The 23,708-nt window shown below is 44.6% G+C and overlaps 3 pseudogenes; all 3 read right to left on the bottom strand.

Moving 5' to 3' along the window:
• Positions 1-6,691: 6,691 nt before the first annotated feature.
• LOC130196954 (actin, cytoplasmic 1-like) lies at positions 6,692-10,364 on the bottom strand (annotated as a pseudogene).
• A 2,661-nt stretch (positions 10,365-13,025) lies between these two features.
• LOC130196951 (actin, cytoplasmic 1-like) lies at positions 13,026-16,594 on the bottom strand (annotated as a pseudogene).
• Positions 16,595-20,466: 3,872 nt separating this feature from the next.
• On the bottom strand, positions 20,467-22,856 carry LOC130196953 (actin, cytoplasmic 1-like; annotated as a pseudogene).
• Positions 22,857-23,708: the final 852 nt, after the last annotated feature.

Here is a 23,708-nt window from a genome sequence, read left to right as displayed (position 1 = left end):
AAACTCCTGTGAAACATGGAAATATGTAGCCAACAAACGCCCCTGTGTCCTGGGTCCCTGCCCCCACCCTCTCCCCCCCAGTACTCTACCTTTACCTTCTTGTACCCGATAGCCCACCCTCTTGTCCCCGGGAGCCCATCCTCACCCTCTTGTTCCTGGTTATCCACCCTTGTTTTCTTTTCCTCGGCCCCCCACCCTCAAGTCCCAGGTACTCTAGCCTCTTTTCTCTAGTACCCAAAACTCTTGTACCAGGTACCCCACCCTCTTGTTCAAAGAAAGCAGGTCGTCAACTGCAATCATGTGTTACAGATTGCCAGCTGGTGGCTGTCAATTTAAAGATTAAAAACACAGAATATGCATTGAAAGGAAAATGCGGGTTCCGGTGACGTCATCACAGCGAATGGCTGCTTGAGAACACAGCTCCTCCAAGAATCAATATATTTGGCCCCAAAAATACTCAAATAATAATATTTTTCACTTATACACGGTCAAAATGTCGGGGCCGAAATCAAGAACAAGGGAAACAACGGGAAAAAAAGGTACGGAACAGCAAACAGTTGACCGAGAAAATTCTAGCCCACCTCATGGAGATGCTAGCGCAAACCAAGTCATAGCAGCTAGCCTGGCTAAAGTGTTAGAGGAGATCCGGGATTTTCGTCAAGATATGAATAAACAACTAAACGACATCAAATCTGAACTCACTAAAGTTGACCAAAAAGTTAAAGAAGTGGAGAATCGTGTTGGAGAGGTAGAAGACCGCACTCAGAATATGGAGCAAGTGGTAACAAAACTGATAAAAGAAGTGACCCAGCTCGAGAATAAACTGCTGGACCTAGAAGGTAGGTCCAGACGGAAAAATATCCGAATGTTCAATGTACCAGAAGACGCAGAGGGGGCATCAATGGTGGAGTTCGTGGAAAAGCTCCTGCGCGATAAACTGGAAATACCCGAAACAACGGACATTGACATTGAGAGAGCGCACAGGGCACTTGCTCCGAAACCTACTGGAGTAGAAAAGCCACGGTCAATCGTGATTCGATTCCTGAGATACAAGACTAAAGAAGAAATCCTACGGAAAGCATGGGGGAAGAAAAAAGTGCTTATGAACAATACGAGGCAGATATATTTTGACCAGGATTACCCCCGAGCAGTTCTACAGAAGCGCAAGGAATACTCCGAGGCTAAACGAGTTTTGAAACAACAGTATTCGCTTCCAGACTCCATTCCCAGCCAAACTGCGAGTGCACTACGAGAACGGGACACGGCTCTACCAGTCAGCAGAGGAAGCGACGACAGATATGAAGAACAGAGGACTTCCCATCAACGTGTTCAGGGCTGGACCGAAGGAGGATTTAGCCGCGCAGCTGTCCCGCACTGCATGGGAGAGAGCGGAAGCCCCAGGACGGCGACGGGAGGACACATAACGAGAGCCGGAGGACCCGTGAATGGACGGAAGACGCTGTGAAATGGTGATAAATGTACCAACAAAAAAATTATTATAATAATAATCCGCTATCTAAACACAAGTATATTCCCTTCCCTGACAAATGTAAAAATATAAAGTATAAGGGAGGAACCAGTCCTTAAGTTAGCCTTTGCAATGATAGACAAAGATTTTTCTCTTTTCTTTTCTCCCCCTTTTGGGACATTTCAGCGGAGGCCCTCTACCTAGGAAAAGGAGAGGCTTTCCTCCCAAGCTAGACGTTCCTTCTAGCTTAGTCATTTCAGGACCTCAGCCTTGGAATCTATGTTATTGTGTTTTTTGTTCTGTTGTGTGAAAATGTTCTTGATTGTTGTTTCTTCAGGGAGTAAATCATTTGAAATGTGTTTAAGCATAAAGATGCATAGACTTAATCTATGGCTAGTGACAAGATTAAAATAATTTCTTACAATGTTAACGGGCTGTTAAATCCAATCAAACGGTCTAAAATTCTATCTAAAATGAAGAAGGAGAGGGCACATGTGGTATATTTACAAGAAACCCACTTAAATGATAAGGAGCACGAAAAACTGAAGAGAATGGGCTTTACTAACTTGTTTTTCTCATCATATAAGCTAGGACATAGGAGAGGAGTAGCCATTCTCATTTCTAAACAGGTCAATTTTGAAAAGATATCTGAAATCAAAGATAAGGAGGGTAGGTATGTTTTAGTAAAGGGAAATATAGATGGAAATATAATAACTTTACTCAATATCTATGCACCTCCGGGAAGTGATATGGGATTTTTTCAAAAGATAATTGATATCATAATAACAAAAACAGAAGGCCTACTAATATGTGGAGGGGATCTTAATATCCATCTTCAACCACAACTTGATTCTTCAAGTGGGAAAACATATGAAACAAAATCTCTACATAGAAAAGTCAACACACTTTTCAAGGATGTGGGACTTATTGATATATGGAGAGAACTATTCCCACAAAGAAGAGATTACACCCACTACTCCGCTCCTCACTCCATTTACACAAGAATAGATTATTTTATAACATTTGGGAGGGATAGAGATAAAATACATACATGTGATATTGGGACAATTGATTTGAGTGACCATGCGCCTATTTATCTAACGGTTGACCTTGACCTACCACCCCGAAATACTTTATGGAAACTAAACTCTGGCCTTCTCAATGACCCTGGTTTCAAACAAGATATTAGAAAAGAAATGAGTGTCTTCCTAGAATTTAATGATAATGATGAGGTCTCACCTCTTATATTGTGGGATACTATGAAAGCGGTTTTAAGAGGAAAAATTATAGCAATAGCCTCACATAAGAAAAGACAAAGAAAGAAGGCTCTAGAGGAGCTACAACAAAAATTGAAGAATTTAGAAACAAAACATAAGGCCAGTTCAGATGGAAATACATTTCAGGAAATCGAGAAAACCAGAAATGAAATTAGAAGTTTAACCACACAAGACATTAAAAGAAACCTCATGTATCTGAAACAGAGACATTATGAAAGTGGCCCAAAATCAATGAAAATACTGGCATGGAAACTGAAGAAAAAACTAGCTGAAAATACAGTTCATAAAATACGACACCCTAGGACAAAGGAGATCCAAAACAAACTAAGTGAGATTCATGAAGCATTTGAAGCATTTTACAAAAATTGTATACAAGAGTCCCAGGAGGAGACATAGCCCAGATTGATACTTTCTTGAACACCCTGAAATTACCCACTCTTAATGAAGAGCAAAACCAAGAGCTAATCACTGAGATAACAGAAAGTGAACTGCAAGCAGCAATTAGCAGACTTAAAGTAGGTACGGCTCCAGGTTCCGATGGATTTACAGCTGAGTGGTACAAGGAGTTTAAAAATGACTTGATCCCTATCATACTTCCTACTCTAAACTGGGTCCTGGAAAAGGCCCAAACACCTCCTAGTTGGAAGGAGGCCATTATTTCTGCCATTCCAAAGGAAGGCAAGGATAAAACGGAGTGTGCGTTTTACAGACCAATATCTGTTTTAAATATAGATTATAAGATGTTCACTTCTATTATGGCCAGAAGACTTGAAAGGTTTATGACTAAATTGATCCACAACGATCAGACAGGTTTCATACACCAACGTCAAACACAAGACAATATACGAAGGACGTTACATATTATTAATCATATAGCAAAAAACAAATTGGAAGCAATAGTAATTAGTATAGATGCTGAGAAGGCATTTGACTCCATCAATTGGGATTTTCTTTACAGAACTCTTCATAGATTTAGTTTTCATGCCAGGATTATTAAAACCTTACAATCATTATACAATACTCCTACTGCAAGGGTCAAGGTCAATGGTTATTTATCAAATAGGTTTACCCTGGAAAGGGGTACAAGACAGGGCTGCGCATGGTCACCAATATTATTTGCACTTTTCCTTGAACCACTAGCCCAATATTTAAGACAAAACAGAGAAATAAGAGGCATTCAACTGGCAGAAAGAGAGCATAAGCTAGCTTGCTACGCAGATGATGTACTAGTTTATCTTAGCCAGCCAACACACTCTTTGCCCCAGCTGATGCTGGCACTTGAGAAATATGGGCAATTATCAGGATATAAGGTTAATGTGGGTAAAACCCAAGTACTATCGTATAACTATAATCCAACATCAGAAATGGAAAGCAAATACCCATGGTCATGGCAAGCAAAATCCCTTAAGTACCTAGGCATAAATATTCCAAAAGATCTGTCAAAACTATCAGAATATAACTACTCACCTATAAACAAAAAAAATCAAAGAAGATATCACAAGATGGAACCTCGTACCATTCTTTAGTTTCAGCTCAAGAATACAATCTATTAAAATGAACATATTACCCAGATTGTTATATCTATTTCAAACCCTACCAATAGAAGTTTCTCAGGGCCAGCTTAATGAATGGGACAAAATGTTGTCGAGATATGTGTGGCAAGGCAAGAGACCAAGGGTTCGCCTTAAAACACTGCAGTTAGTAAAGGAGAAGGGAGGATGGGGTCTGCCATCCATCAAGGAATACTACTATGCCGCCCAGACAAGAGCTATAATATGCTGGTGCAATCCTTCATATGATGCACAGTGGAAAGACATTGAAGAAAAAATATTTCCCATTCCAATACAAGCAATCATAGCTGACTCTAAAATGCAACACTACATAAACAGTTCTGATAATCCATGGGTCAAATTGACCCTTAAAGTGTGGAAGAATATCATTAGAGAATACAAACTTGAAGGAGATCTACTGTGCCTTAAATGGTGTGGATATGACTCAGACTTCACACCAAATAAAATGGACACCAGATTCAAAAAATGGAGAGCTAATGGAATAACAGCTTTATGCAATATTATGAAGGGAAACAAACTGCTTAGTTTTGAAATGATTAAAGAAAATTATCTTTTAGAGAAACAGGACTTCTTTAGATACCTACAGTTGCGCATTTTGTCAATGAAAATGTTAAAAGGTAACAGAGGTAAACTCCAGTCTCATAGAACTGTTTAAAAGAGCATACAAGTCAAATTGCAATAAAGGGGCAATATCAGCCATATATAAATGCTTTCTAGAGCTTAAAACTCACTCAACAGCATACATTAAAGTAAAATGGGAAAAGGAATCTGGGATAGATATTTCTGAGGAAGAATGGACATTAATATGGGGGTATCAATGGAAATGTACCAGTTCAATGAGCTGGCGAGAGTTTAACTGGAAAAATTGTATAAGATACTTCATTACACCATCTCAGACATCTCATTATAGCGATAACATTCCTGTTTGCTGGAGAAAGTGTGGACACCAAAGCGCAAACCACTACCACATCTTCTGGGACTGTCCCATCATTAAAAACTTTTGGAAGGCGGTACACAATGCTTTACAGGACATCTTTCACGAGGACATCCCTTTGGACTTTAAGATTCTGTACCTTGGAAATATACCTCAAAGCTGGCCGAAAGGGGACAGACTCTTGATAAATGCAATGCTGGTGGCCAGTAAAAAGTCTATTACCAGAAAATGTTTATTACCAGAGTGTCCTACAATTACATCATGGAGAGACATTGTGACAGATCTACAGAATGGAGCAGATCACAGCTCATGTTAACCAAAGAACGGAAACATTTCTTAAGCACTGGCAAAAGTGGTGCAACTATGTCACAGATAAATGGCCTGACTATTTCTTTACTCTATAGAAAATGATTTCTCCCTGCTTTAATTTATAGTTTTGTTACTATGGTATTGTTTTTGTTTCTTTATTTGCATGTGTTTATTTTTTTTGTTTTTTACTTCTCTTTATACAAATAATCTGAAAAATGTCAATATGTGTATGTGAGATTCTGAACACTAATAAAATATAAATAAAAAATCCTCATAATTGGGGTTTACCTATGATGAAAAAAAAATGGAAAAAAATGGAAAATGCAGTTTCCTCAGAGTTCTTTAAAATGCATCTTTTTAATTTTCTGAAATAAAGATGTGGAGAAGGCAATTTAATTATTCCCTTTGTTTTGAACAGCAAGAATGAGTCTGTAGTTTACACACTTATAGATGTACTAAACTCTAGATGAAGAGGAAGGGCTTATTGTTGGCAGCTACACCTTATTGTATCGGCCTCGGGAGAACCCATATTTACAGGTGAAGTCCCTGAAGGCAGCCTGTTTCCTAGATAGAATTGCTTTGACAAACCAAAATGTAATGACATTGGCCACATGGTGGCACTATCCCCACAACTACAGGCACTTCTTGAGTTAAAGTTTCCATGTAGGATTAGCTTCAAAGAGGTAACTGAAATTGTATTTGTCAAATTAATGGTTAGATATTTGCATTACTCAATTACCTCACTAAAATATTGTGCACATTTTGTATTTGACCATTTTTCAATTTAGTTACTCTAGCATCTTTTCACAGGTAAAATGTCACCAATCAGGAACAACATGAGGTCATGTGGGAAGATGTGCTTTAATGTATAAAATCATAAGTAAAAGAGAAAAAAAACATTTCTGAAACAAATGACGACATGAGAATAATAAACATCAAACGTTGGCATTTTATTGACCAGTTAACACTCCTGTGGAATATTGATACAGCTCAACGCTGACCTGGCCATTGATGTGCAATGGATTGCATTAAATTGTTGGTCGAAACTAAAGACGTGCAGTGATAATACTGTTGGTTCCAGTAGTGATCACCAGGAGGAGCTGCGAGAGAAACATGTTCACAAAGGTCTCAATCTTCAGGGCAACTCGACACGAGACCGCTCCAGTTGGCCGAAACCACGGAGCGGCCCGTGGCGGAGAGACGGCGGACTGGACCTCTAGAAGCACTTGCGGTGGGCGATGGCGGGCCGGACTCGTCGTACTCCTGCTTGCTGATCCACATCTGCTGGAAGGTGGAGAGGGAGGCCAGGATGGAGCCGCCGATCCAGACGGAGTACTTCCTCTCTGGGGGAGCGATGATCTGGAGGAAAACACAACCATTGATGCTCAACATGAACGGGTGTTATTGGACCCGACAGTCAACCTTGAACTGGACATGAAACATTAACATGTTTGGCTTTAAGATTGAATCAATGTTCCATGTGCACATCACAAGGTGAAGTTATTGTTTTTAAAGAGTTCTGCGATATGAAACTCATTGTATTCTTTTTTTTCTCCTTAGATTACAGATCAAAGTCTAGAAAACTATCATTCGAGTCATCCTTCATTCATCTGCTTAACAAAAACAAACTGTACCTTGATTTTCATGGTGGGTGGGGCCAGGGCGGTGATCTCCTTCTGCACGCGGTCGGCGATGCCGGGGGTACATGGTGGAACCACCTGACAGGACGGTGTTGGCGTACAGGTCCTTACGGATGTCCACGTCGCACTTCATGATGCTGTTGTAGGTCGTTTCGTGGATGCCACATGACTCCATTCCTAAACACAAAGAACCAGAGTTAGTGTTTGAACCCGAGCCCAGAGACGCTGCACAAGATCTTCAACAGAGCGATTGGTTAAAGGTGTATACACATCTACAAGTTGGTACCCACCAAGGAAGGAAGGCTGGAACAGCGCCTGGGCAGCGGAACCTCTCGTTGCCGATGGTGATGACCTGTCCGTCAGGAAGCTCGTAGCTCTTCTCTAGCGAGGAAGAGGAGGATGCCGTCTGCATCTCCTGCTCGAAGTCCAGAGCCACATAGCACAGCTTCTCCTTGATGTCTCGCACGATCTCACGCTCGGCTGGTGTTCAAGGGTCGCAATTAAAGGGAGGAGTTGGATACAGAAGGGTGTGTAGTGGAAGCACTTGATGTCAGTAGAGGCTCCACTTCTGGTACTTCAGTCCATTAAACTCGTACCTGTGGTGGTGAAGCTGTAGCCCCTCTCAGTGAGGATCTTCATCAGATAGTCGGTCAGATCTCTGCCAGCCAGATCCAGGCGGAGGATGGCGTGGGAAGAGCGTAACCCTCATAGATCGGCACGCGTTGTGGCTGACGCCGTCACCAGAGTCCATCACAATACCTGCAACCGGAAGACAACCAGTAAGACTCAAGACACTGAAGGGGAGATAGAGAACACCCAACAACTCAGGGACTGGTGATAAAAGTCCATTTCCTGAGCAGGAAGTCGGACATGTTCTCACCTGTGGTACGACCGGAAGCGTACAGGGACAGCACGGCCTGGATGGCCACGTACATGGCAGGACAGTTGAAGGTCTCGAACATGATCTGCACCAAAAAGAAAACCAGGTGTCACTGAAGACCCAACAACCTCCTGTAGTCGGTTCCCCATACAAGTCTCATGTGAGCCAAGCGTGAACACACCTGGGTCATCTTCTCCCTGTTGGCCTTGGGGTTGAGTGGAGCTTCGGTCAGCAGGACCGGATGCTCCTCGGGGGCCACACGGAGCTCGTTGTAGAAGGTGTGATGCCAGATCTGCAGGACGGGAGAGACGCTTAGTGGTTGTGGCAGTAGTCAAATGTTGAGGGTGAAAGTGGACAAGTCAACGTGACACTCGGGTGAGCACCAGGCGGCGATCTACCTTCTCCATGTCATCCCAGTTGGTGGCGATGCCGTGCTCGATGGGGTACTTCAGGGTCAGGATGCCCCTCTTGCTCTGGGCTTCGTCTCCCACGTAGCTGTCCTTCTGTCCCATGCCCACCATCACACCCTGCACACAGACACACCATCAGGGTCACATGATCTCTGCAGTCACAGGTGGGGAGAGCCTACGGCCTGTAGCCAGCGTACCTGATGTCTGGGGCGACCCACGATGGAGGAAGGCAGTGGGCGTCGTCACCAGCGAAGCCAGCCTTGCACATGCCGGAGCCATTGTCCACAACCAGGGCAGCGATTTCGTCATCCATTTCTGAAGGAAACACTTTGATTAATACAACAGCACCATCAATAACTTCACTTACACTTTAGCATCATTTGTTTGATCGTCTATTACGACAGTTATCCTGTAAAAAAACATGTTCCTTCTTGAATTTCTTCAAAACCTAAATGTTTCCATACAAAATTACTCTAAATAAGACTTTGACTGTTATAGAGACTTCTTGAAAACAGGTTACAAAATCCTGCGTGAACCGAGTGAAGCAGCACGGTGGCTCAGTGGTTAGCACTGTCGCCTCACAGCAAGAAGGCCCTGGGTTCGAATCCCGGTCGTTCCAGGTCCTTTCTGTGTGGAGTTTGCATGTTCTCCTCGTGTCTGCGTGGGTTTACTCCGGGTACTCCGGTTTCCCCCACCATCATAAAGACATGCACCGCAGCCTCACCCCGGTTCGTATGGATGTGAATGAATGTTGGTGGTGGTCGGAGGGGCCGTAGGCGCTGATTGGCTGCCACGCTTCCGTCAGTCTGCCCCAGGGCAGCTGTGGCTACGGATGTAGATTACCACCACCGGGATGACTGTGTGTGTGTGACTACTGGACTCTGGACTGTAAAGCGACTTCGGGTGTCTTGAGAAGCGCTATATAAAATAAATGATTATTATTATTATAACAGGTCAACAGGTCAAGCCCTTTGAGCAACATGAGGATCCACTTGGCTGATTCTCTCCATGTGAATTAATCAGACTACACTGAACCGGGACACAGACTGAATCTCAACCCGGGACACACTCTGCTGGTCGGGCGTGGCTCTTCAAGTTCTGTGCATCAAACTTCTTCCTGGTGAGAGGAGGCTCCTCCCTCCTTCAGGACATGCGCCACAACTGTTATACAACTTTCAGATTTCCCCTTTTCAACGAGAAACATGTTAACCACATAGTGTCTTCATTTCCTGGCACATTTTAGCTATTGATCTTTGTATTGATTAATCAAACCAGCTGCTGCCTCCTGGTAACATTACAGCTGTATTTAAATCTACAAAGGGAAAAGAGTTTCACTGGTTTCTATTTTAAAGGTTAATATCTGCAGGGAAACGGTCATTGTTTGCAGAGATCGTGTCACAGACAGCCTGAACTACTGGAAGTATTTGGACATGTTAGAAACGTTGTAGCTTCGGTCAGAACATTAAAACATAACTCAGACGTCATGTGTTCTGAGAATGAACATCGACCATTGCGCTTCATTTAAGATGATAAACAGGAATGTGCCGTTTCAAAACATCCCAGAACAATTTAATCTGACATGAAACAATTTCTAGGCTTTAAGAATGTCACCGCTGTGGTGCCCTGTCTGTCACGCAACTGAAGAGACACACGATGCACCAGTCTGAACAAGAAACATACGTCATTATATAAAACTATCGGAGCAGTTTGAAAACATTTCTGGTAAAAACATGTGACAAGCCGACGGGAGCAGCAGCGCTGCGTCTTACCTGTGCAGGTGAGTCTCGGGTGTGTCAGTCCTGCTGTGCGCGTGATACTTAACCTACTGAGGCCTAAACGAGGAAGGAAGTCCACCTTTCTCCTGAGTCATTTCCTTTCTTCTTCTTCTTCTTTTTAAATTTTTAGGCGGATGGCATCCAGTGAACGGTGCATTTCCGCCACCTACTGTAGTGGAGTGTGGACCAGAGTACCCTATCCCCTTACAAAACCAAACAAACAAAACCAAATCAACAAAATACCCACTAAACAATATCAATAAACCAAACAAAACAAAAGGGAGATTCAAAAATGTCAGTGCTTTAAATTCTATTGCTTAATCCTGTTTCTTTCAAATAGTGTAATACCTGTTCTGCCCCCAATTTTAACGCATCTGTTAGATTTAGTTCCTCCACCCCCAGCTTCCTCTTCAACATGTGCCGCTCAAGTGTGTATTTCTGACAATGACAAATTATATGTTCTACAGATTCTGGTACTTGACAGTGCTCACATAGTCCTGTTGGGTGTTTATTTACTAGATGCATTGTTTTGTTCAGCCTTGTGTGCCCAATCCTCAGTCTGGTTACTATGTGTTCTTCTGCGGTGCTTCTTCTAGCTGGCCTCCCTTTGCCAACTTCCCTCTGCACAGCATACAGATGTCTTCCTGTTTCCCCTACATCCCAACTCTGCTGCCATTCCTTAATAATGTTTCTTTTGATCATTGTTTTAACTTCTGCTTTGCTGTGTAAAATGTCCATCTTGTGCTGCCTTTCTAACGCTTGTTTTGCTAGTGTATCTGCTCTTTTGTTTCCTTGCACCCCCCTGTGTGCTGGTACCCACATAAATGCTACGACAATACCCATATTTTTTAAACGGAACAGTGTTTCATATATTTCATGAATTAAATCCTGCCTGCTATGTGAAGTGAATGATTGTAATGAGGATAGTGTTGAACTAGAGTCTGAACAGACAATGACTTTTTCGACCCGAACCTCCTCTACCCACTGCAGTGCTGTTAAAATGGCCAACGTCTCCACTGTATACACAGACAGATGCTCTGAGGTTCTCTTTTTAACTTCATATCTTAGGACGGTATGGTGACTGCAAACCCAGTTCTCCCTGAATCAGGGTCTTTTGATCCGTCTGTAAATGCTGGAATAAATGATAAGTATGTCGTCTCCAGTCTATCCTCCACCATTCCTGCCACGTTATTATTGTCTTTAAATGCTTGGCCTTTGTCTAAAAAATAAAGATCAACTGACACTGAGGAAATAGCCATGGTGGTGTAATTGATAGCGGTATTGCAGGGGTGAATGTTATCTGATCCAATGACATATCTTTGGCTAATTCTTCACTGCTCCATGCGAAACACTCCTGCTTGGCCCTGTCTCTTTCCCAACATGGCAGAAGTAGTATCTTTTTTGGATGGCACGACACAACTTTGAGTTCACTCCGATGGAGGACAGCTGACAGACAATAGAAGCTTTTCAGATAGAAAGCATCTCTTCATGGTCTATGAGTGCAGATCTTATGAGTAACTGCAGCCCTATAATATACCTCCTCGTGAAGGCAGTCCTCCTGTTCTGGGATCAGCCTGTGAGCCTTTCAGGAAGTGCACACCAGAGGCTTCTGCTTGTGTTGTTCCTATCAGGATGTGACACCTTGCACCAGCTGGGTAAAGGTGAAGGTATGGGTGGAGGTCCAGGAGGCTGAGAGAGGATTTTTCCACATCGGGTCTTTGTGTGTTTATGCACTTGATAATCTCTCCATTTCCAGCAGGTGGAGGTGAAGAGCTACTTTTGTTTCATGTCTTTATTATTTGCTCCACCACTTCTGTTGGTGCTCATGTATTCTGGTTCATTGAAATCACAAACTCCTGTGAAACATGGAAATATGTAGCCAACAAACGCCCCTGTGTCCTGGGTCCCTGCCCCCACCCTCTCCCCCCCAGTACTCTACCTTTACCTTCTTGTACCCGATAGCCCACCCTCTTGTCCCCGGGAGCCCATCCTCACCCTCTTGTTCCCAGTTATCCACCCTTGTTTTCTTTTCCTCGGCCCCCCACCCTCAAGTCCCAGGTACTCTAGCCTCTTTTCTCTAGTACCCAAAACTCTTGTACCAGGTACCCCACCCTCTTGTTCAAAGAAAGCAGGTCGTCAACTGCAATCATGTGTTACAGATTGCCAGCTGGTGGCTGTCAATGTAAAGATTAAAAACACAGAATATGCATTGAAAGGAAAATGCGGTTTCCTCATAGTTCTTTAAAATGCATCTTTTTAATTTTCTGAAATAAAGATGTGGAGAAGGCAATTTAATTATTCCCTTTGTTTTGGACAGCAAGAATGAGTCTGTAGTTCACACTTATAGATGTACTAAACTCTAGATGAAGAGAAAGGGCTTATTGTTGGCAGCTACACCTTATTGTATCGTCTCTTACTGCACACATCGGCCTCAAGAGAACCCATATTTACAGGTGATGAAGTCCCTGAAGGCAGCCTTTGCTTCCTATAGAATTGCTTTGACAAACCAAAATGTAATGACATTGGCCACATGGTGGCACTATCCCCACAACTACAGGCACTTCTTGAGTTAAAGTTTCCATGTAGAATTAGCTTCAAAGAGGTAACTGAAATTGTATTTGTCAAATTAATGGTTAGATATTTGCATTACTCAATTACCTCACTAAAATATTGTGCACATTTTGTATTTGACCATTTTTCAATTTAGTTACTCTAGCATCTTTTCACAGGTAAAATGTCACCAATCAAGAACAACATGAGGTCATGTGGGAAAATGTGCTTTAATGTATAAAATCATAAGTAAAAGAGAAAAAAAACATTTCTGAAACAAATGACGACATGAGAATAATAAACATCAAACGTTGGCATTTTATTGACCAGTTAACACTCCTGTGGAATATTGATACAGCTCAACGCTGACCTGGCCATTGATGTGCAATGGATTGCATTAAATTGTTGGTCGAAACTAAAGACGTGCAGTGATAATACTGTTGGTTCCAGTAGTGATCACCAGGAGGAGCTGCGAGAGAAACATGTTCACAAAGGTCTCAATCTTCAGGGCAACTCGACACGAGACCGCTCCAGTTGGCCGAAACCACGGAGCGGCCCGTGGCGGAGAGACGGCTGACTGGACCTCTAGAAGCACTTGCGGTGGACGATGGCCGGGCCGGACTCGTCGTACTCCTGCTTGCTGATCCACATCTGCTGGAAGGTGGAGAGGGAGGCCAGGATGGAGCCGCCGATCCAGACGGAGTACTTCCTCTCTGGGGGAGCGATGATCTGGAGGAAAACAGAACCATTGATGCTCAACATGAACGAGTGTTATTGGACCCGACAGTCAACCTTGAACTGGACATGAAACATTAACATGTTTGGCTTTAAGATTGAATCAATGTTCCATGTGCACATCACAAGGTGAAGTTATTGTTTTTAAAGAGTTCTGCGATATGAAACTCATTGTATTCTTTTTTTTCTCCTTAGATTACAGATCAAAGTCTAGAAAACTATCATTGGAGTCATTCTTCATTCATCTGCTTAACAAAAACAAACTGTACCTTGATTTTCATGGTGGGTGGGGCCAGGGCGGTGATCTCCTTCTGCACGCGGTCGGCGATGCCGGGGTACATGGTGGAACCACCTGACAGGACGGTGTTGGCGTACAGGTCCTTACGGATGTCCACGTCGCACTTCATGATGCTGTTGTAGGTCGTTTCGTGGATGCCACATGACTCCATTCCTAAACACAAAGAACCAGAGTTAGTGTTTGAACCCGAGCCCAGAGACGCTGCACAAGATCTTCAACAGAGCGATTGGTTAAAGGTGTATACACATCTACAAGTTGGTACCCACCAAGGAAGGAAGGCTGGAACAGCGCCTCGGGGCAGCGGAACCTCTCGTTGCCGATGGTGATGACCTGTCCGTCAGGAAGCTCGTAGCTCTTCTCTAGCGAGGAAGAGGAGGATGCCGTCTGCATCTCCTGCTCGAAGTCCAGAGCCACGTAGCACAGCTTCTCCTTGATGTCTCGCACGATCTCACGCTCGGCTGGTGTTCAAGGGTCGCAATTAAAGGGAGGAGTTGGATACAGAAGGGTGTGTAGTGGAAGCACTTGATGTCAGTAGAGGCTCCACTTCTGGTACTTCAGTCCATTAAACTCGTACCTGTGGTGGTGAAGCTGTAGCCCCTCTCAGTGAGGATCTTCATCAGATAGTCGGTCAGATCTCTGCCAGCCAGATCCAGACGGAGGATGGCGTGGGTGAGAGCGTAACCCTCGTAGATCGGCACGTTGTGGCTGACGCCGTCACCAGAGTCCATCACAATACCTGCAACCGGGAAGACAACCAGTAAGACTCAAGACACTGAAGGGGAGATAGAGAACACCCAACAACTCAGGGACTGGTGATAAGTCCATTTCCTGAGCAGGAAGTCGGACATGTTCTCACCTGTGGTACGACCGGAAGCGTACAGGGACAGCACGGCCTGGATGGCCACGTACATGGCAGGACAGTTGAAGGTCTCGAACATGATCTGCACCAAAAAGAAAACCAGGTGTCACTGAAGACCCAACAACCTCCTGTAGTCGGTTCCCCATACAAGTCTCATGTGATCCAAGCGTGAACACACCTGGGTCATCTTCTCCCTGTTGGCCTTGGGGTTGAGTGGAGCTTGGTCAGCAGGACCGGATGCTCCTCGGGGGCCACACGGAGCTCGTTGTAGAAGGTGTGATGCCAGATCTGCAGGACGGGAGAGACGCTTAGTGGTTGTGGCAGTAGTCAAATGTTGAGGGTGAAAGTGGTCAAGTCAACGTGACACTCGGGTGAGCACCAGGCGGCGATCTACCTTCTCCATGTCATCCCAGTTGGTGACGATGCCGTGCTCGATGGGGTACTTCAGGGTCAGGATGCCCCTCTTGCTCTGGGCTTCGTCTCCCACGTAGCTGTCCTTCTGTCCCATGCCCACCATCACACCCTGCACACAGACACACCATCAGGGTCACATGATCTCTGCAGTCACAGGTGGGGAGAGCGTACGGCCTGTAGCCAGCGTACCTGATGTCTGGGGCGACCCACGATGGAGGGGAAGACGGCGCGGGGGGCGTCGTCACCAGCGAAGCCGGCCTTGCACATGCCGGAGCCATTGTCCACAACCAGGGCAGCGATTTCGTCATCCATTTCTGAAGGAAACACTTTGATTAATACAACAGCACCATCAATAACTTCACTTACATACACTTTAGCATCATTTGTTTTATCGTCTTTTACGACAGTTAACCTGTAAAAAAACATGTTCCTTATTGAATTTCTTCAAAACCTAAATGTTTCCATACAAAATTACTCTAAATAAGACTTTGACTGTTATAGAGACTTCTTGAAAACAGGTTACAAAATCCTGCGTGAACCGAGTGAAGCAACAGGTCAAGAGGTCAAGCCCTTTGAGCAACATGAGGGTCCACTTGGCTGATTCTCTCCATGTGAATTAATCAGACTACACTGAACCGGGACACAGACTGAATCTCAACCCGGGACACACTCTGCTGGTCGGGCGTGGCTCTTCAAGTTCTGTGCATCAAACTTCTTCCTGGTGAGAGGCTCCTCCCTCCTTCAGGACATGCACCACAACTGTTATACAACTTTCAGATTTCCCCTTTTCAACGAGAAACATGTTAACCACATAGTGTCTTCATTTCCTGGCACATTTTAGCTATTGATCTTTGTATTGATTAATCAAACCAGCTGCTGCCTCCTGGTGACATTACAGCTGTATTTAAATCTACAAAGGGAAAAGAGTTTCACTGGTTTCTATTTTAAAGGTTAATATCTGCAGAGAAACGCTCATTGTTTGCAGAGATCGTGTCACAGACAGCCTGAACTACTGGAAGTATTTGGACAAGTTAGAAACGTTGTAGCTTCGGTCAGAACATTAAAACATAACTCAGACGTCATGTGTTCTGAGAATGAACATCGACCATTGCTCTTCATTTAAGATGATAAACAGGAATGTGCCGTTTCAAAACATCCCAGAACAATTTAATCTGACATGAAACAATTTCTAGGCTTTAAGAATGTCACCGCTGTGGTGATCTGTCTGTCACGCAACTGAAGAGATACACGATGCACCAGTCTGAACAAGAAACATACGTCATTATATAAAACTACCGGAGCAGTTTGAAAACATTTCTGGTAAAAACCTGTGACAAGCCGACAGGAGCAGCAGCGCTGCGTCTTACCTGTGCTGGTGAGTCTCGGGTGTGTCAGTCCTGCTGTGCGGGTGATACTTAACCTACTGAGGCCTAAACCAGGAAGGAAGTCCACCTTTCTCCTTAGTCATTTCCTTTCTTCTTCTTCTTTTTAAATTTTTAGGCGGATGGCATCCAGTGAACGGTGCATTTCCGCCACCTACTGTAGTGGAGTGTGGACCAGAGTACCCTATCCCCTTACAAAACCAAACAAACAAAACCAAACCCAACAAAATACCCACAAAACAAAATCAATAAACCAAACAAAACAAAAGGGAGATTCAAAAATGTCAGTGCTTTAAATTCTATTGCTTAATCTTGTTTCTTTCAAATATTGTAATACCTGTCCTGCCTCCAATTTTAACGCATCTGTTAGATTTAGTTCCTCCACCCCCAGCTTCCTCTTCAACATGTGCCGCTCAAGTGTGTATTTCTGACAATGACAAATTATATGTTCTACAGATTCTGGTACTTGACAGTGCTCACATAGTCCTGTTGGGTGTTTATTTACTAGATGCATTGTTTTGTTCAGCCTTGTGTGCCCAATCCTCAGTCTGGTTACTATGTGTTCTTCTGCGGTGCTTCTTCTAGCTGGCCTCCCTTTGCCAACTTCCCTCTGCACAGCATACAGATGTCTTCCTGTTTCCCCTACATCCCAACTCTGCTGCCATTCCTTAATAATGTTTCTTTTGATCATTGTTTTAACTTCTGCTTTGCTGTGTAAAATGTCCATCTTGTGCTGCCTTTCTAACGCTTGTTTTGCTTGTGTATCTGCTCTTTTGTTTCCTTGCACCCCCCTGTGTGCTGGTACCCACATAAATGCTACGACAATACCCATATTTTTTAAACGGAACAGTGTTTCATATATTTCATGAATTAAATCCTGCCTGCTATGTGAAGTGAATGATTGTAATGAGGATAGTGTTGAACTAGAGTCTGAACAGACAATGACTTTTTCGACCCGAACCTCCTCTACCCACTGCAGTGCTGTTAAAATGGCCAACGTCTCCACTGTATACACAGACAGATGCTCTGAGGTTCTCTTTTTAACTTCATATCTTAAGGACGGTATGGTGACTGCAAACCCAGTTCTCCCTGTATCAGGGTCTTTTGATCCATCTGTAAATGCTGGAATAAATGATAAGTCTCCAGTCTATCCTCCACCATTCCTGCCACGTTATTATTGTCTTTAAATGCTTGGCCTTTGTCTGAAAAATAAAGATCAACTGACACTGAGGGAAATAGCCATGGTGGTGTAATTGATAGCGGTATTGCAGGGGTGAATGTTATCTGATCCAATGACATATCTTTGGCTAATTCTTCACTGCTCCATGCGAAACACTCCTGCTTGGCCCTGTCTCTTTCCCAACATGGCAGAAGTAGTATCTTTTTTGAAGGGCACGACACAACTTTGAGTTCACTCCGATGGAGGACAGCTGACAGACAATAGAAGCTTTTCAGATAGAAAGCATCTCTTCATGGTCTATGAGTGCAGATCTTATGAGTAACTGCAGCCCTATAATATACCTCCTCGTGAAGGCAGTCCTCCTGTTCTGGGATCAGCCTGTGAGCCTTTCAGGAAGTGCACACCAGAGGCTTCTGCTTGCGTTGTTCCTATCAGGATGTGACACCTTGCACCAGCTGGGTAAAGGTGAAGGTATGGGTGGAGGTCCAGGAGGCTGAGAGAGGATTTTTCCACATCGGGTCTTTGTGTGTTTATGCACTTGATAATCTCTCCATTTCCAGCAGGTGGAGGTGAAGAGCTACTTTTGTTTCATGCGTCTTTATTATTTGCTCCACCACTTCTGTTGGTGCTCATGTATTCTGGTTCATTGAAATCACAAACTCCTGTGAAACATGGAAATATGTAGCCAACAAACGCCCCTGTGTCCTGGGTCCCTGCCCCCACCCTCTCCCCCCCAGTACTCTACCTTTACCTTCTTGTACCCGATAGCCCACCCTCTTGTCCCCGGGAGCCCATCCTCACCCTCTTGTTCCCGGTTATCCACCCTTGTTTTCTTTTCCTCGGCCCCCCACCCTAAAGTCCCAGGTACTCTAGCCTCTTTTCTCTAGTACCCAAAACTCTTGTACCAGGTACCCCACCCTCTTGTTCAAAGAAAGCAGGTCATCAACTGCAATCATGTGTTACAGATTGCCAGCTGGTGGCTGTCAATTTAAAGATTAAAAACACAGAACATGCATTGAAAGGAAAATGCGGTTTCCTCATCGAGTTCTTTAAAATGCATCTTTTTAATTTTCTGAAATAAAGATGTGGAGAAGGCAATTTAATTATTCCCTTTGTTTTGGACAGCAAGAATGAGTCTGTAGTTTACACACTTATAGATGTACTAAACTCTAAATGAAGAGGAAGGGCTTATTGTTGGCAGCTACACCTTATTGTATCGTCTCTTACTGCACACATCTGCCTCGGGAGAACCCATATTTACAGGTGATGAAGTCCCTGAAGGCAGCCTTTGCTTCCTATAGAATTGCTTTGACAAACCAAAATGTAATGACATTGGCCACATGGTGGCACTATCCCCACAACTACAGGCACTTCTTGAGTTAAAGGGTACCTGTTGTGATCTCGAATGTGTAGCCAGATCAAAAGATAATGTGTTTCTAAAGGTTATTCATGCACTGACGGTCCAGTATTCAATAACAATACGTAGTTTAGGCTGTTCAAAGTCCCTCAACTCCGACAAGCTTCATTGCACTGGTGCTTGAATATGGCGCAGGTGGTGTGACGTCACATCGTTGAGAGATCGACAGCCAGCCACAGCGGATGTGTTCAGAAACCAATGTAAACAACGTCGAGCGCACGCAAACAAATGCTGAGAACTTGATAATAATATAGAAAACGGGCGAAATATGGACGATGAAAGATTGTCTGATTCAGCAACTGGATACTTGTATGAACCATTAAAAGCAGACTATCCCCATTTAGTGAATTGTGACAGCGATAGCGATGATTCTGATGAAGTTGATGCCGAAGGACCGCCGGTCCAGATGCTTCACCGTGCGGACCGTGCACGCAAGTCGGCGGACGCTTGGTAGTTGGGAAATGTGCCACAAAAAACAGACATAGAGTGCATTTGTTGTAAAGAACACGAACTTATGTCCGATGATATAGTGACATTAGACCTCATCTGCTTCACACAAAAGAGTGAGCTTGATAGCTACATCGCGCATAAGCCAGCGCTGGAGATGTCTTTCATTGATGCAATGTTCGGCCGACATGTTCGGGGGTGCTAGTGACTTTTTCTTTGCTCCGTCCGTCCCGATGCGCGCAAACCGGTGTCGGGAGCTCCGCGGCGCACGAGACGGCGGGCAGAGGACTGTTAACGCAACACGTAGAGACAGAAATGACATGCTGCTGCTGTAATGTGGCGCTATAGAGAAAGTGACAGGGGGGCGGGCCAATTTTTTTTTATGTCATGCGATCTACCAATACTACGCCGCGATCGACGTATTGAGCACCCCTGATATAGATTGTGTAATTCTTGAGGCCACCGATCTATCCCAAGAAGCAACGCGTGTAGAAGTGGCTCCGGATTGGCTGAATTCCTTTCAACGACTCTGCGTCAGTGACCTTTGACATGAGTAAATAACTGGCAAGATGTCTGCGCCCTGAAGCGTTCACGGACTCGGAATGTTGACAAAGAAATGTAAAGCCTCGGGCTATGCGTGACTTGTTGACAATAGCGGCGGGAAAATATGATTTATTTGATGCGCCTAATGGATGTAGCACGTTGTTGTTTTTGACTACAGGTACCCTTTAAAGTTTCCATGTAGGATTAGCTTCAAAGAGGTAACTGAAATTGTATTTGTCAAATTAATGGTTAGATATTTGCATTACTCAATTACCTCACTAAAATATTGTGCACATTTTGTATTTGACCATTTTTCAATTTAGTTTCTCTAGCATCTTTTCACAGGTAAAATGTCACCAATCAGGAACAACATGAGGTCATGTGGGAAGATGTGCTTTAATGTATGAAATCATAAGTAAAAGAGAAAAAAAACATTTCTGAAACAAATGACGACATGAGAATAATAAACATCAAACGTTGGCATTTTATTGACCAGCTAACACTCCTGTGGAATATTGATACAGCTCAATGCTGACCTGGCCATTGATGTGCAATGGATTGCATTAAATTGTTGGTCGAAACTAAAGACGTGCAGTGATAATACTGTTGGTTCCAGTAGTGATCACCAGGAGGAGCTGCGAGAGAAACATGTTCACAAAGGTCTCAATCTTCAGGGCAACTCGACACGAGACCGCTCCAGTTGGCCGAAACCACGGAGCGGCCCGTGGCGGAGAGACGGCGGACTGGACCTCTAGAAGCACTTGCGGTGGACGATGGCCGGGCCGGACTCGTCGTACTCCTGCTTGCTGATCCACATCTGCTGGAAGGTGGAGAGGGAGGCCAGGATGGAGCCGCCGATCCAGACGGAGTACTTCCTCTCTGGGGGAGCGATGATCTGGAGGAAAACACAACCATTGATGCTCAACATGAACGGGTGTTATTGGACCCGACAGTCAACCTTGAACTGGACATGAAACATTAACATGTTTGGCTTTAAGATTGAATCAATGTTCCATGTGCACATCACAAGGTGAAGTTATTGTTTTTAAAGAGTTCTGTGATATGAAACTCATTGTATTCTTTTTTTTCTCCTTAGATTACAGATCAAAGTCTAGAAAACTATCATTCGAGTCATCCTTCATTCATCTGCTTAACAAAAACAAACTGTACCTTGATTTTCATGGTGGGTGGGGCCAGGGCGGTGATCTCCTTCTGCACGCGGTCGGCGATGCCGGGGTACATGGTGGAACCACCTGACAGGACGGTGTTGGCGTACAGGTCCTTACGGATGTCCACGTCGCACTTCATGATGCTGTTGTAGGTCGTTTCGTGGATGCCACATGACTCCATTCCTAAACACAAAGAACCAGAGTTAGTGTTTGAACCCGAGCCCAGAGACGCTGCACAAGATCTTCAACAGAGCGATTGGTTAAAGGTGTATACACATCTACAAGTTGGTACCCACCAAGGAAGGAAGGCTGGAACAGCGCCTCGGGGCAGCGGAACCTCTCGTTGCCGATGGTGATGACCTGTCCGTCAGGAAGCTCGTAGCTCTTCTCTAGCGAGGAAGAGGAGGATGCCGTCTGCATCTCCTGCTCGAAGTCCAGAGCCACATAGCACAGCTTCTCCTTGATGTCTCGCACGATCTCACGCTCGGCTGGTGTTCAAGGGTCGCAATTAAAGGGAGGAGTTGGATACAGAAGGGTGTGTAGTGGAAGCACTTGATGTCAGTAGAGGCTCCACTTCTGGTACTTCAGTCCATTAAACTCGTACCTGTGGTGGTGAAGCTGTAGCCCCTCTCAGTGAGGATCTTCATCAGATAGTCGGTCAGATCTCTGCCAGCCAGATCCAGACGGAGGATGGCGTGGGAAGAGCGTAACCCTCGAGATCGGCACGTTGTGGCTGACGCGTCACCAGAGTCCATCACAATACCTGCAACCGGAAGACAACCAGTAAGACTCAAGACACTGAAGGGAGATAGAGAACACCCAACAACTCAGGGACTGGTGATAAAAGTCCATTTCCTGAGCAGGAAGTCGGACATGTTCTCACCTGTGGTACGACCGAAGCGTACAGGGACAGCACGGCCTGGATGGCCACGTACATGGCAGGACAGTTGAAGGTCTCGAACATGATCTGCACCAAAAGAAAACCAGGTGTCACTGAAGACCCAACAACCTCCTGTAGTCGGTTCCCCATACAAGTCTCATGTGAGCCAAGCGTGAACACACCTGGGTCATCTTCTCCTGTTGGCCTTGGGGTTGAGTGGAGCTTGGTCAGCAGGACCGGATGCTCCTCGGGGCCACACGGAGCTCGTTGTAGAAGGTGTGATGCCAGATCTGCAGGACGGGAGGCGCTTAGTGGTTGTGGCAGTAGTCAAATGTTGAGGGTGAAAGTGGACAAGTCAACGTGACACTCGGGTGAGCACCAGGCGGCGATCTACCTTCTCCATGTCATCCCAGTTGGTGACGATGCCGTGCTCGATGGGGTACTTCAGGGTCAGGATGCCCTCTTGCTCTGGGCTTCGTCTCCCACGTAGCTGTCCTTCTGTCCCATGCCCACCATCACACCCTGCACACAGACACACCATCAGGGTCACATGATCTCTGCAGTCACAGGTGGGGAGAGCCTACGGCCTGTAGCCAGCGTACCTGATGTCTGGGGCGACCCACGATGGAGGAAGAGGCGCGGGGCGTCGTCACCAGCGGCTTGCCTTGCACATGCCGGAGCCATTGTCCACAACCAGGGCAGCGATTTCGTCATCCATTTCTGAAGGAAACACTTTGATTAATACAACAGCACCATCAATAACTTCACTTACATACACTTTAGCATCATTTGTTTTATCGTCTTTTACGACAGTTAACCTGTAAAAAAACATGTTCCTTCTTGAATTTCTTCAAAACCTAAATGTTTCCATCCAAAATTACTCTAAATAAGACTTTGACTGTTATAGAGACTTCTTGAAAACAGGTTACAAAATCCTGCGTGAACCGAGTGAAGCAACAGGTCAAGAGGTCAAGCCCTTTGAGCAACATGAGGATCCACTTGGCTGATTCTCTCCATGTGAATTAATCAGACTACACTGAACCGGGACACAGACTGAATCTCAACCCGGGACACACTCTGCTGGTCGGGCGTGGCTCTTCAAGTTCTGTGCATCAAACTTCTTCCTGGTGAGAGGAGGCTCCTCCCTCCTTCAGGACATGCGCCACAACTGTTGCACAACTTTCAGATTTCCCCTTTTCAACGAGAAACATGTTAACCACATAGTGTCTTCATTTCCTGGCACATTTTAGCTATTGATCTTTGTATTGATTAATCAAACCAGCTGCTGCCTCCTGGTAACATTACAGCTGTATTTAAATCTACAAAGGGAAAAGAGTTTCACTAGTTTCTATTTTAAAGGTTAATATCTGCAGGGAAATGCTCATTGTTTGCAGAGATCGTGTCACAGACAGCCTGAACTACTGGAAGTATTTGGACAAGTTAGAAACGTTGTAGCTTCGGTCAGAACATTAAAACATAACTAAGACGTCATGTGTTCTGAGAATTAACTTCGACCATTGCGCTTCATTTAAGATGATAAACAGGAATGTGCCGTTTCAAAACATCCCAG

Source organism: Pseudoliparis swirei, chromosome 7 (assembly GCF_029220125.1).
Source record: "Pseudoliparis swirei isolate HS2019 ecotype Mariana Trench chromosome 7, NWPU_hadal_v1, whole genome shotgun sequence".
NCBI classification, from domain to species: domain Eukaryota; kingdom Metazoa; phylum Chordata; class Actinopteri; order Perciformes; family Liparidae; genus Pseudoliparis; species Pseudoliparis swirei.
The sequence above is the reverse complement of the archived record's forward strand: the minus strand, read 5'-3'. Positions and strand labels throughout refer to the sequence as shown.